The sequence below is a fragment of the Ostrea edulis genome, chromosome 10 (genome assembly GCF_947568905.1).
Source record: "Ostrea edulis chromosome 10, xbOstEdul1.1, whole genome shotgun sequence".
In the NCBI taxonomy this organism is placed as follows: domain Eukaryota; kingdom Metazoa; phylum Mollusca; class Bivalvia; order Ostreida; family Ostreidae; genus Ostrea; species Ostrea edulis.
In genome coordinates, this window is record NC_079173.1 from 2,114,986 (window position 1) to 2,127,884 (window position 12,899).

At 34.7% G+C, this 12,899-nt stretch overlaps 1 pseudogene; it reads left to right on the forward strand.

The window, feature by feature from the left end:
* Positions 1-12,523, forward strand: part of LOC125666498 (uncharacterized) — an 82,015-nt pseudogene extending 69,492 nt beyond the window's left edge.
* Positions 12,524-12,899: the final 376 nt, after the last annotated feature.

A 12,899-nucleotide genomic window follows, 5' to 3' on the forward strand; every position in this document is an offset into this window, starting at 1 on the left:
AATTGTGTTGTGTGTGTAGAACATGGCTCACACGCATGCAAGATAAGTAGCACATCAAAACTTCTAAAGTGGCATACCAAAACTTTTAAAGTGTCATATCAAAACTAATAAAGTGGCTTATGAAACTTATAATTTTAAATATGACAACCTTGTTTTTTGACGCGTAGACGGATCGAGCTTACGAGGTCCGTCCACGCGCCAAAACAGTCACAAATTTAACTTTTAGAAGACACATTTTACCTAAAGTATACTTGAAATGTGATAGATGTAATAAACTTGAATTAATATCCATTTCTTTTGAAAACGGTGCAAACAATAACATATCCCAATCTTTGTTTTCAAAACAGATAATAAACTCTCTATAATGAGGGTCTATCACGATACACAACCTTATTGTGTGGAACCTTTAAACAGTAGATTGTGATCATTTAAAGTGAAGAACAAAATTTGGGGGGAAATCGTGAATCAGTCCCTTTAACGTGTTACATGTGAAAGGTGAAAATAACAAACAGTGATCAATCTCATAACTCCTATAAAGGTGACGATAACGAACAGTGATCAATCTCATAACTCCTGTAAAGGTGAAAATAACAAACAGTGATCAATCTCATAACTCCTATAAAGGTGAAAATAACAAACAGTGATCAATCTCATAACTCCTATAAAGGTGAAAATAACAAACAGTGATCAATCTCATAATTCCTATAAAGGTGAAAATAACAAACAGTGATCAATCTCATAACTCCTATAAAGGTGAAAATAACAAACAGTGATCAATCTCATAACTCCTATAAAGGTGAAAATAACAAACAGTGATCAATCTCATAACTCCTACAAGCAATACAAAATAGATAGTTGGGCAAACACGGACCCCTGAACACACCAGAAATGGGATCAGGTGCCTAGGAGGAGTAAGCATCCCCTGTCGACCGATCATACCCACCGTGAGCCCTATATCTTGGGTTAGGTAAACGGAGTTATCTGTAGTCAAAATCAGTGTGCCAAGAACGGTCTAACAATCGGTATGAAATACGTCAGACAGCATTTTACCCAATGATAGGTTGTATTGACGAACTAGATTGTTATAACGACCATATAATTTGAGAAATGCTGAATTTAAATGTTGAAACCCCTGTACCATCAACTTGTTTGTCAGTATCTTGTCTCGATTTAAAAACTAATCATACGCAGAACAAGCACTTGCGTATCGAATCAATTGAGAGATATAAACACCATATGCGGATGATAATGGAATATTGCTACATAAGTAGGAAAAGTTGACGATGGAGAGGCTGATATCCTGTTTGTCATAAAGTTATGTATCAGAAAGAAATAATGATGGGGATTTCTCCTCCTACATGATTCTGATAATGCGTATCAGACAAGATTGCATGCCCATTTGAGAAAGATGTCCTTAACGAGAACAATTTAACTATTTGACAACAAAGCCAATTATCAGGTAAATCCCATAATTAACGGTTATTGATATAGATAAATTGGTTTCGAATTTTAGTGACTGTTGGCTGGATTCTTCATCATCAGGGAAAAATCTCTACTGGATCGTATTTGCACCGACATTGCTTTGTCTATTGGTAAATATCTTTTATAACACACTGTATACAGTACAACATTGCTTTGTCTATTGGTAAATATCTTTTATAACACACTGTATACAGTACAACATTGCTTTGTCTATTGGTAAATATCTTTTATAACACACTGTATACAGTACAACATTGCTTTGTCTATTGGTAAACTTCTTTTATAACACACTGTATACAGTACAACATTGCTTTGTCTATTGGTAAATATCTTTTATAACACACTGTATACAGTACAACATTGCTTTGTCTATTGGTAAATATCTTTTATAACACACTGTATACAGTACAACATTGCTTTGTCTATTGGTAAATATCTTTTATAACACACTGTATACAGTACGAGATTGCTTTGTCTATTGGTACATGTAACTATCTTTTGTAGCATTCTGTATACAATAAACGAATTATTTGTTTTTATTTTGCAAATGTTTCAACAGATAAAGATTTTGATGTCCATGCACAATTTTCTGATGGCATTAAATTTTTTACTAGTACAATATTCATCAAATAAAGATCTAGAGTAGATGTCACGTGAACAGTCGGAGATAAGCGATGTGACGTGAACACATAAAGTGATGACGAATAATCTATTACGTCATCTGTTTGTTGATATTCAGTCTGAAAATTCCTAATCTTTTTGTTCTTGTAACTTGTGTGTTTAAGGAGACATATACCTCTGATCAGAGTGTCAACCCAAACGATTTCGTATTTTTACAGGATTTATTTAAATTGATCATTTTTCGTTACTTTTACTTTTTCACCCCAAACAAAAAGGAAATACTATATTTCTCTTAATGTAAATGTAAATACGTTTCTAACAAACTGTAGATATTTTGGTATGTTAAATTCTAGGAGTAGGGGTTGGGGAGGACATTTTACTCCAAACTTAGAAGTCAAAAAGAAAAATTCACATTCCAAAACTAAATCTTTATCAGTGAGCAGAGGGGTATCGCCCTTGGACGATTCTAAGTTTACAGTATGCATATTGAACATGTCAATATAAGTGTACAATATCTTTTTTTTTCAGCTTAATTTATTGTTTTTTATCAACATTCTTCGGATTCTCGTCAGACAAGTTCGAACTCTACCATCTGAACCCAGCAATTTTAGGTATGTAGACGAACTCCACCATCTGAACCCAGCAATTTTAGGTATGTAGACGAACTCCACCATCTGAACCCAGCAATTTAGGTATGTAGACGAACTCCACCATCTGAACCCAGCAATTTTAGGTATGTACACGAACTCTATCATCTGAACCCAGCAACTTTAGGTATGTAGACGAACTCCACCATCTGAACCCAGCAATTTAGGTATGTAGACGAACTCCACCATCTGAACCCAGCAACTTTAGGTATGTATCAAACTGAACCCAGCAATATTAGGTATGTAGACGAACTCTGCCATCCGAACCCAACAATTTTAGGTATGTACCAACTGAACCCAGCAATTTTAGGTATGTAGACAAACTCTGCCATCTGAACCCAGCAATTTTAGGTATGTACCAACTGAACCCAGCAATTTTAGGTATGTAGACGAACTCTGCCATCTGAACCCAGTATTTTTAGGTATGTACCAAACTGAACCCAGCAATTTTAGGTATGTAAACGAACTTTTCGATCTGAACCCAGCAATTTTAATTATGTAGACGAACTCTACCATCTGAACCCAACAATTTTAGGTATGTAGATGAACTCTGCCATCTGAACCCAGCAATTTTAGGTATGTACCAACTGAACCCAGCAATTTTAGGTATGTAGACGAACTCTGCCATCTGAACCCAGCATTTTTAGGTATGTACCAACTGAACCCAGCAATTTTAGGTATGTAGACAAACTCTGCCATCTGAACCCAGCAATTTTAGGTATGTACCAACTGAACCCAGCAATTTTAGGTATGTAGACGAACTCTGCCATCTGAACCCAGTATTTTTAGGTATGTACCAACTGAACCCAGCAATTTTAGGTATGTAGACAAACTCTGCAATCTGAACCCAGCAATTTTAGGTATATAAAAGACACCCCCATTGAGAGTCCATCTTTATATAATGATTTGTATAGAACAACACTATAGATAGTCAGTCTTTACAGCGAGCGAAATTCGCGTTACGACGAGTTTGCTCCAATGATTATACATGTACATGTGAGTCACGTGATTTGTTCTTCTTCAGCTAAAAATAATGGATATTACCCGAAGTGCTCTGGAAAAATGTCGTCGTCACTGTGGAACTCTTCCTCACCTTAGATTCTTTTGTTTGATACAGTTTAAATGTTTCTATTTCCTATTGCTTTTGTTTTTTCAGAAAGGCGCTGAAAGCCACCTTTATCCTGATTCCTCTGTTTGGATTGCATCAATTCTTCCTTATCTATCAACCCACAGCAGAGGAGGATGGCTACGAGTTCTTTCAGATGGCAGGAGGGATCATTAACAATGCTCAGGTGACATCTTGTGTTTCTTTGTTTTACGTCCCTTAAAGAAATTTCACTCACACCAAGACATCACTAGCTGTAGATGATGTACCGATAGACTTATTCTTAGCACCCAAGGTCTGCGCGCAATAATGCAGTTTTCCGTCTGTTTTCGTGGAACACCTCAATCCAACGAAAAGATAATATATTCATTCCTTAAATCTTACAAATACATGTATATAAATCCACGAAATTACGTCCCCGCGAGCCCGTAAAAATTCAACAATCCTCGAAAATTGTCCCCTGTGTTTACAGTGTTTCTTCACGCGCCAGTTGGCAAGACGACAATAGGCTTTTATTATTAGGTCTTTCCATCTTTCTGTGGAAAGACCTATTGATATTCTTCTGTTTATTATTAGGTCTTTCCACCTTTCTGTGGAAAGACCTATTGATATTCTTCTGTTTATTATTATTATTATTATTTTTCCTCCCCGTGATTTTGAGTTTCAAGATTTATCGAAAAGATTTATAGTCCATAAGAATGTACTCCTTAAAAGGTTTTGGCAGTTCACCCTGCGTATATGAACTTTGACCCCTCAAGGAGTTATTGCCCCTTTTGCAATAAGAGCTTGTTATCGCTACTCCTCCGAAATCGTACACCGTAAAGATACCAAACCTTCACCAATGTCTTCGACTAGTCAAGGAGAGTCTTCAATCTATTCATTGCGAAATGATTCTTCGACCCCTTTTATGAGTTATTGCCCCTGAAAGTTTTTGATTTTTACAAATAATTGAAAAAATTTAAAACCATTTATCCTAGAGACATGGGACTAACTGCATTAGAATCTTCATCCTTTGACCTTTTGATTTATATCAAGGTCAAAGGTCAAGGTCATTCAAAATATGAGAAATTTAGCTCTTTTTAGATCTCTTTTGTCTTTCAACATATACTAAATATCATTGCATCTTTAGTATGTCCTTTTAAATCTATTTTAAAGATTTAATTCCTGTACCTTAAGACTGACCCCTTTAAAAGTTATTGCCCCTTAGAGTATTAACCTTGTTATCGCTACTCCTCCGAAACCGTACACCGTAAAGATACCAAACCTTCACCAATGTCTTCGACTAGTCAAGGAGACTCTTCAATCTATTCATTGCGAAAAGATTCTTCGACCCCTTTTATGAGTTATTGCCCCTGAAAGTTTTTGATTTTTAAACATAATTGAAAAAAATTAAAACCATTTATCCTAGAGACATGGGACTAACTGCATTAGAATCTTCATCCTTTAACCTTTTAATTTATGTCAAGGTCAAAGGTCAAGGTCATTCAAAATATGAGAAATTTAGCTCTTTTTAGATCTCTTTTGTCTTTCAACATATACTACGTATCATTGCACCTTTAGTATGTCCTTTTAAATCTATTTTAAAGATTTAATTCCTGTACCCTAAGATTGAGCCATTTAAAAGTTATTGCCCTTTACAGTATTAACATTGGTATCGCTACTCCTCTGAAACCATAGACCGTAGAGACACCAAACCTTCACCAATGTCTTCAACTATTCAAGGAGACTCTTCAATCTATTCATTGCGAAAATATTTTTCGACCCCTTTTATGAGTTATTGCCCCTGAAAATTTTTGATTTTTACAAATAATTAAAAAAAATTAAAACCATTTATCCTAGAGACATGGGACCAACTGCATTAGAATCTCCATTCTTTGACCTTTTAATTTATGTCAAGGTCAAAGGTCAAGGTCATTCAAAATATGAGAAATTTAGCTCTTTTTAGATCTCTTTTGTCTTTCAACATATACTACATATAATTGAATATTTAATATGTCCTTTTAAATCCATTTTAAAGATTTGATACCTGTACCCTAACACTGACCCCTTTAAAAGTTATTGCCCCTTACAGTATTAACCTTATTATCGCTACCCCTTTGAAACCATAGACTATAGAGACACCAAACCTTCACCAATGTCTTCGGTTTCTCAAAGCACAACTTCAACATATTCAGTGTGAAAGGATCCGCTGACCCCTTATATGAGTTATTGCCCTTTTATGTGTTTGTGCTAATCGTTAACTTTTAAACGGATAATCATAGAAAGATGGGACCAACTGCAATGTGATCATTGGCCTTTGACCCTGAATATTAGGTAAAGGTCAAAGTTACTTCAAATATTGAGAATTTAGCTCTTTTTATATCTCTTTTGTCTTTCAACATACATCATTTTTCATTGCATCATTAGTATGTTCTTTTAAAACCAATTAAAACATCTTTCTTGGCCCTTAAGCCGGGCTCCTTTAAAAATGATTGTCCATCTTACAAATAAGGCTTGTTATCACTAGTCCTTCGAAACCGTTAACCCTGGAGATACCAAACCTTAATCATTAATGTTTTGTACTGATTTAATAGACTCTTCAATCTATTCAGTGCGAAAAGATTCACCAACCCCTTTAAATAGTTATGGCCCCTGAAAGTTTTCCAAGTTTACATTGACTTGAAAGTTTTTTGGCCTCATTTGACCTACTGAAGAATGGATCAAGATTGAAGATCAAGAAACAAATCCAGAAAAGGTGGAAAGACCTCTAATTGTTCGCGAACAATTAGGATTACTAGTTATTATTATTATTATTATTTTTCCTCCCCGTGATTTTGAGTTTCAAGATTTATCGAAAAGATTTATAGTCCATAAGAATGTACTCCTTAAAAGATTTTGACAGTTCACCCTGCGTATATGAACTTTGACCCCTCAAGGAGTTATTGCCCCTTTTGCAATAAAAGCTTGTTATCGCTACTCCTCCGAAACCGTACACCGTAAAGATACCAAACCTTCACTAATGTCTTCGACTAGTCAAGGAGACTCTTCAATCTATTCATTGCGAAATGATTCTTCGACCCCTTTTATGAGTTATTGCCCCTGAAAGTTTTTGATTTTTACAAATAATTGAAAATTTTTAAAACCATTTATCCTAGAGACATGGGACTAACTGCATTAGAATCTTCATCCTTTGACCTTTTGATTTATATCAAGGTCAAAGGTCAAGGTCATTCAAAATATGAGAAATTTAGCTCTTTTTATATCTCTTTTGTCTTTCAACATATACTACATATCATTGCATCTTTAGTATGTCCTTTTAAATCTATTTTAAAGATTTAATTTCTGTACCTTAAGACTGACCCTTTTAAGAGTTATTGCCCCTTAGAGTATTAACCTTGTTATCGCTACTCCTCCGAAACCGTACACCGTAAAGATACCAAACCTTCACCAATGTCTTCGACTAGTGAAGGAGACTCTTCAATCTATTCATTGCAAAAAGATTCTTCGACCCCTTTTATGAGTTATTGCCCCTGAAAGTTTTTAATTTTTACAAATAATTGAAAAAATTTAAAACCATTTATCCTAGAGACATGAGACCAACTGCATTAGAATCTTCATCCTTTGACCTTTTAATTTATGTCAAGGTCAAAGGTCAAGGTCATTCAAAATATGAGAAATTTAGCTCTTTTTATATCTCTTTTGTCTTTCAACATATACTACATATCATTGCATCTTTAGTATGTCGTTTTAAATTTATTTTAAAGATTTAATTCCTGTACCCTAAGATTGACCCCTTTAAAAGTTATTGCCCTTTACAGTATTAACCTTGTTATCGCTACTCCTCTGAAACCATATACCGTAGAGACACCAAATCTTCACCAATGTCTTCAACTATTCAAGGAGACTCTTCAATCTATTCATTGCAAAAAGATTCTTCGACCCCTTTTATGAGTTATTGCCCCTGAAAATTTTTGATTTTTACAAATAATTGAAAAAAATTAAAACCATTTATCCTAGAGACATGGGACCAACTGCATTAGGATCTTCATCCTTTGACCTTTTAATCTATGTCAAGGTCAAAGGTCAAGGTCATTCAAAATATGAGAAATTTAGCTCTTTTGATATCTCTTTTGTCTTTCAACATATACTACATATCATTGCATCTTTCTTTTGTCCTTTTAAATCTATTTTAAAGATTTTATTCCTGTACCCTAAGATTGACCCCTTTAAAAGTTATTGCCCTTTACAGTATTAACCTTGTTATCGCTACTCCTCTGAAACCATAGACCGTAGAGACACCAAACCTTCACCAATGTCTTCAACTATTCAAGGAGACTCTTCAATCTAGTCATTGCGAAAATATTCGTCGACCCCTTTTATGAGTTATTGCCCTTGAAAGTTTTTCATTTTTAGAAATAATTGAAAAAAATTAAAACCATTTATCCTAGAGACATGGGACCAACTTCATTAGAATCTTCATCCTTTGACCTTTTAATTTCTGTCAAGGTCAAAGGTCAAGGTCATTCAAAATATGAGAAATTTAGCTCTTTTTATATCTCTTTTGTCTTTCAACATATACTACATATCATTGCATCTTTAGTATGTCGTTTTAAATCTATTTTAAAGATTTAATTCCTGTACCCTAAGATTGACCCCTTTAAAAGTTATTGCCCCTTACAGTATTAACCTTGTTATCGCTACTCCTCTGAAACCATAGACCGTAGAGACACCAAACCTTCACCAATGTCTTCAACTATTCAAGGAGACTCTTCAATCTATTCATTGCGAAAAGATTCTTCGACCCCTTTTATGAGTTATTGCCCCTGAAAGTTTTTGATTTTTACAAATAATTAAAAAAAATTAAAACCATTTATCCTAGAGACATGGGATCAACTGCATTAGAATCTCCATTCTTTGACCTTTTAATTTATGTCAAGGTCAAAGGTCAAGGTCATTCAAAATATGAGAAATTTAGCTCTTTTTAGATCTCTTTTGTCTTTCAACATATACTACATATAATTGAATCTTTAGTATGTCCTTTTAAATCCATTTTAAAGATTTGATACCTGTAACCTAAGACTGACCCCTTTAAAAGTTATTGCCCCTTACATTATTAACCTTGTTATCGCTACCCCTTTGAAACCATAGACCATAGAGACACCAAACCTTCACCAATGTCTTCGGTTTCTCAAAGCACAACTTCAACATATTCAGTGTGAAAGGATCCGCTGACCCCTTATGTGAGTTATTGCCCTTTTATGTGTTTGTGCTAATCGTTAACTTTTAAACGGATAATCATAGAAACATGGGACCAACTGCAATGTGATAATTGACCTTTGACCCTGAATATTAGGTGAAGGTCAAAGGTCAAAGTTACTTCAAATATTGAGAATTTAGCTCTTTTTATATCTCTTTTGTCTTTCAACATACATCATTTTTCATTGCATCATTAGTATGTTCTTTTAAAACCGATTAAAACATCTTTCTTGGCCCTTAAGCCGGGCTCCTTTAAAAATTATTGCCCATCTTACAAATAAAGCTTGTTATCACTAGTCCTTCGAAACCGTTAACCCTGGAGATACCAAACCTTAATCATTAATGTTTTGTACTGATTTAGTAGACTCTTCAATCTATTCAGTGCGAAAAGATTCACCAACGCCTTTAAATAGTTATGGCCCCTGAAAGTTTTCCAAGTTTACATTGACTTGAAAGTTTTTTGGCCTCATTTGACCTACTGAAGAATGGATCAAGATTGAAGGTCAAGAAACAAATCCAGAAAAGGTGGAAAGACCTCTAATTGTTCGCGAACAATTAGGATTACTAGTTCTATTATACTTTTTTTTTCACATGGAGGGCGTTCCTCAAGGAGAAAAATACTTATTGTATGAGACTTTTTATGGTAATACTTCGTTTTATATTTGATTTTTTTCTCCGTGAAAAACGCGCCCCACTTTGAATATTGACTTAAAGTTGCAAAAACACAAAAATATTCCGGAAAATTCATATCCGTGAAGGATTTCGGCAGTTACCAATGCTAGGTAATCATCCTGCTTGACCAAAATGACCCATGCATGTAATGTAAAAGGTACATAAATTCAAAGGAAACGATAATTTATTTTTTAAGAAATATATAGGCCATTTATTGCACTTTTTGAATCTTGCTTTTTTCCAAATTAAACAATATATATCTACTCATAAAAAATGAAAAAAGTACAATATAATGCTAGATGAAATTATTTCCATATGGAGATAAAAAAGCATCGTTTTATACAGTTTTGATAAAATACAGAATAAAGAACTTGTAATAAATTGAAATTGCTAATCATATGATGCAATGTTCTCAACTTACTTGTCTCGATCTAAAAATAACATTCCACTCGATGCGGTGTCGTATTCACTCGTACCAAACCCCTTCATATTTCGATTGAAATTATCCAAGATCAATAGTCTTGCTGACATACTGTTATCAACTAGTTAAACGTAAATGTATATCAAATATTTTCTAAATATTTTGTTTTCATAAAAATAACCAACCCAATAGCCATGAGAACTCCCAAGTGTTGACAACGTTATGTAATGATGTTTTGCTCAATCGCGACGTTTAACGACAAAATAGTTCTAATGTACACTATTTAGAAGACCGATGTCAAAGAAAACGTCAGTGTTATCAGAAAAATGAAATATACCTAAAGAAAGTTTGAAGTCTCTAGATATATTCTACAGTAATATTTATTTGTTTTAAGCATGGGCCATTTCTGGCACTTTTTGAGACAACCTTGAGTTTTTTAATTTACACATTTTGTATAGACCATTTTCGGGTATACTTTCTCTACATGTCTAATTAGTTTTTGAAGGTCAAATGAAGGTCAAATGATGATTTTGATAATTTTGAATTTTCTCAAAGCTCCTGAATTTTTGTGCTAAACTGTTGGTGAAATGTGAGAAAAATAATCCTTGATTGTATATTGTCATTTCTATTTTAGGGGATCATGGTGTCGCTGATTTTCTGTTTTCTAAATGGCGAGGTAAACATTTACACAATCTTCAAGGAGGCATGTAAAAGAAATAAACTCTTAAATTTTCTAAGACAATTATAATTTCTGAAGTTTAAGGTGAAAATATTCGTAAAATCATTATGCAAACGTTTGAGATCAAAGTTGACAGAGGAGAATGTTTGGTACATTGTAATTATGCTTAAGAACACGTGACTTATTACAGGTTATATCGCATATAAAATCATCATACAACACCATGAAACTACAGCAAAGTATAGACCGCAGAAAAAGTGTGACGTCACAAACGAACACGCGCCGATTTTCGGCGTCCTCTGTGAATATCAACCAAAACAGTCTGCCTTATGTCTCCTCCTTCCAGGATTTGAGTGACACATTACACCTCGCTGAAAATAACAACATTCCCATGGACGACTTGCAAAGCAATGGAATTGTAATCCCCGACCTGCAGAACAATGGAATTGTAATCCCCGACCTGCAGAACAATGGAATTGTAATCCCCGACCTGCAGAACAATGGAATTGTAATTCCCGACCTGCAGAACAATGGAATTGTAAACCAAGTTTGTGAAACAAAGGACAATGATCAAGTGTGATAGCAGGATTTTTAGAATGAGGTACAGAAAGTCACGATCTGGTTGTCCCTGATTGTCTGGGGATGTTCTTATGGTTATCTACAGATAATGCAAAAAATATATAACACATAAAATATTTAACAAACAAAACACAAACTATTTACACAGAAAATTTCTAATACAGAACATGTTTAGGGGTCATCCATAATTGTCAACCATTTTCCAAAGTGTGCAAAAAGCACGCTCGGGGGGAGGGGGTAAAAAGATCGACAATCTTACCGTACGCTCTTTTTTCTCTTCCGGATTTATTTCGTATCCGCGGAGTTCGGTTTTATTTTATCTTGAAAAGACGACTAGATACGACAAAGCCATCTTTATTTTTTTCTATAAAAACAAAAATCTATGACGTACACAAGATTTGCACATTTAGAAAACATATCATTCATATATAACAAGAAATAGGACTATCAATATTAAAGAACTCATTGTTTGAACTAAATTGCTCATAAACTTGATTGTCGATCTTCTTGTTGGGAATTTGAAAATGGTTGATGTACACTTTTTGAGGAGGGTGGGGGGTCTCAAAAAGTGTGCTTTTTGCACACTTTGGAAAATGGTTGACAATTATGGATGACCCCTTAACAAACAAAATGTTTAACACACTAAATGTTTAACACACATCAAACGAGCTCTGAACAACATACACTTCTATTCTTAATATTTTAACGCATCCTGCCGCTTTAAGTAATTGTATTGTGACGTTTTGTAAAAAGTATTACCCGTTCCCAAACAGTGATATTTAAATCGGCAGCCATTGAGTTGATGTCACAGTATCGAAGTGATTAAAGGTCACGTGATTGTGTATATGAACTATAGTGTAGTACTGATCTCGTGACCTATAGCTGCTCAATGTGGGTCGAGTGTGGCAGTCCGTTCAAGACTCGGAAGTATTGTGAAGACTAAGCACTGCATGATGGGATAGAATACTGCTCAGTCCAATTCTTAGAGACAACGTTTCGTAGTAGAATATTGTTTTTGTCTGCACAGAAACCTTTTAATAAAAAACATGTTGTTAGGAAACCTTTAGATTGATTGATTGTATCTTGCTTAACGTCTTGCTCGAGAATTTTTCACTCATATGGAGACGTCACCAAGACCGGTGAAGGGCTCCAAATTTAGGCCTATGCTCGGCGCATACGGCCATGGAGCAGTGAGGGTTCTTTAGCGTGCCACACCTACTGTGACACGGGTAATTTGTTTTTAAGGTCATCTCCAAGGACCCGTGACATTCACACCTGAGGATAATATAACAGTGAGCAATCTGATAAATCATGTAAAGAATACATAATTAGAAGTGGACAAACACAGATTCCTTACTTCTAGACACCTTATCCAACCTGATCCAACCACTTACTTCTAGACATCTGATCCTGCCTCTTACTTCTAGACACTTGATCCCACCTCTTACTTCTAGACAC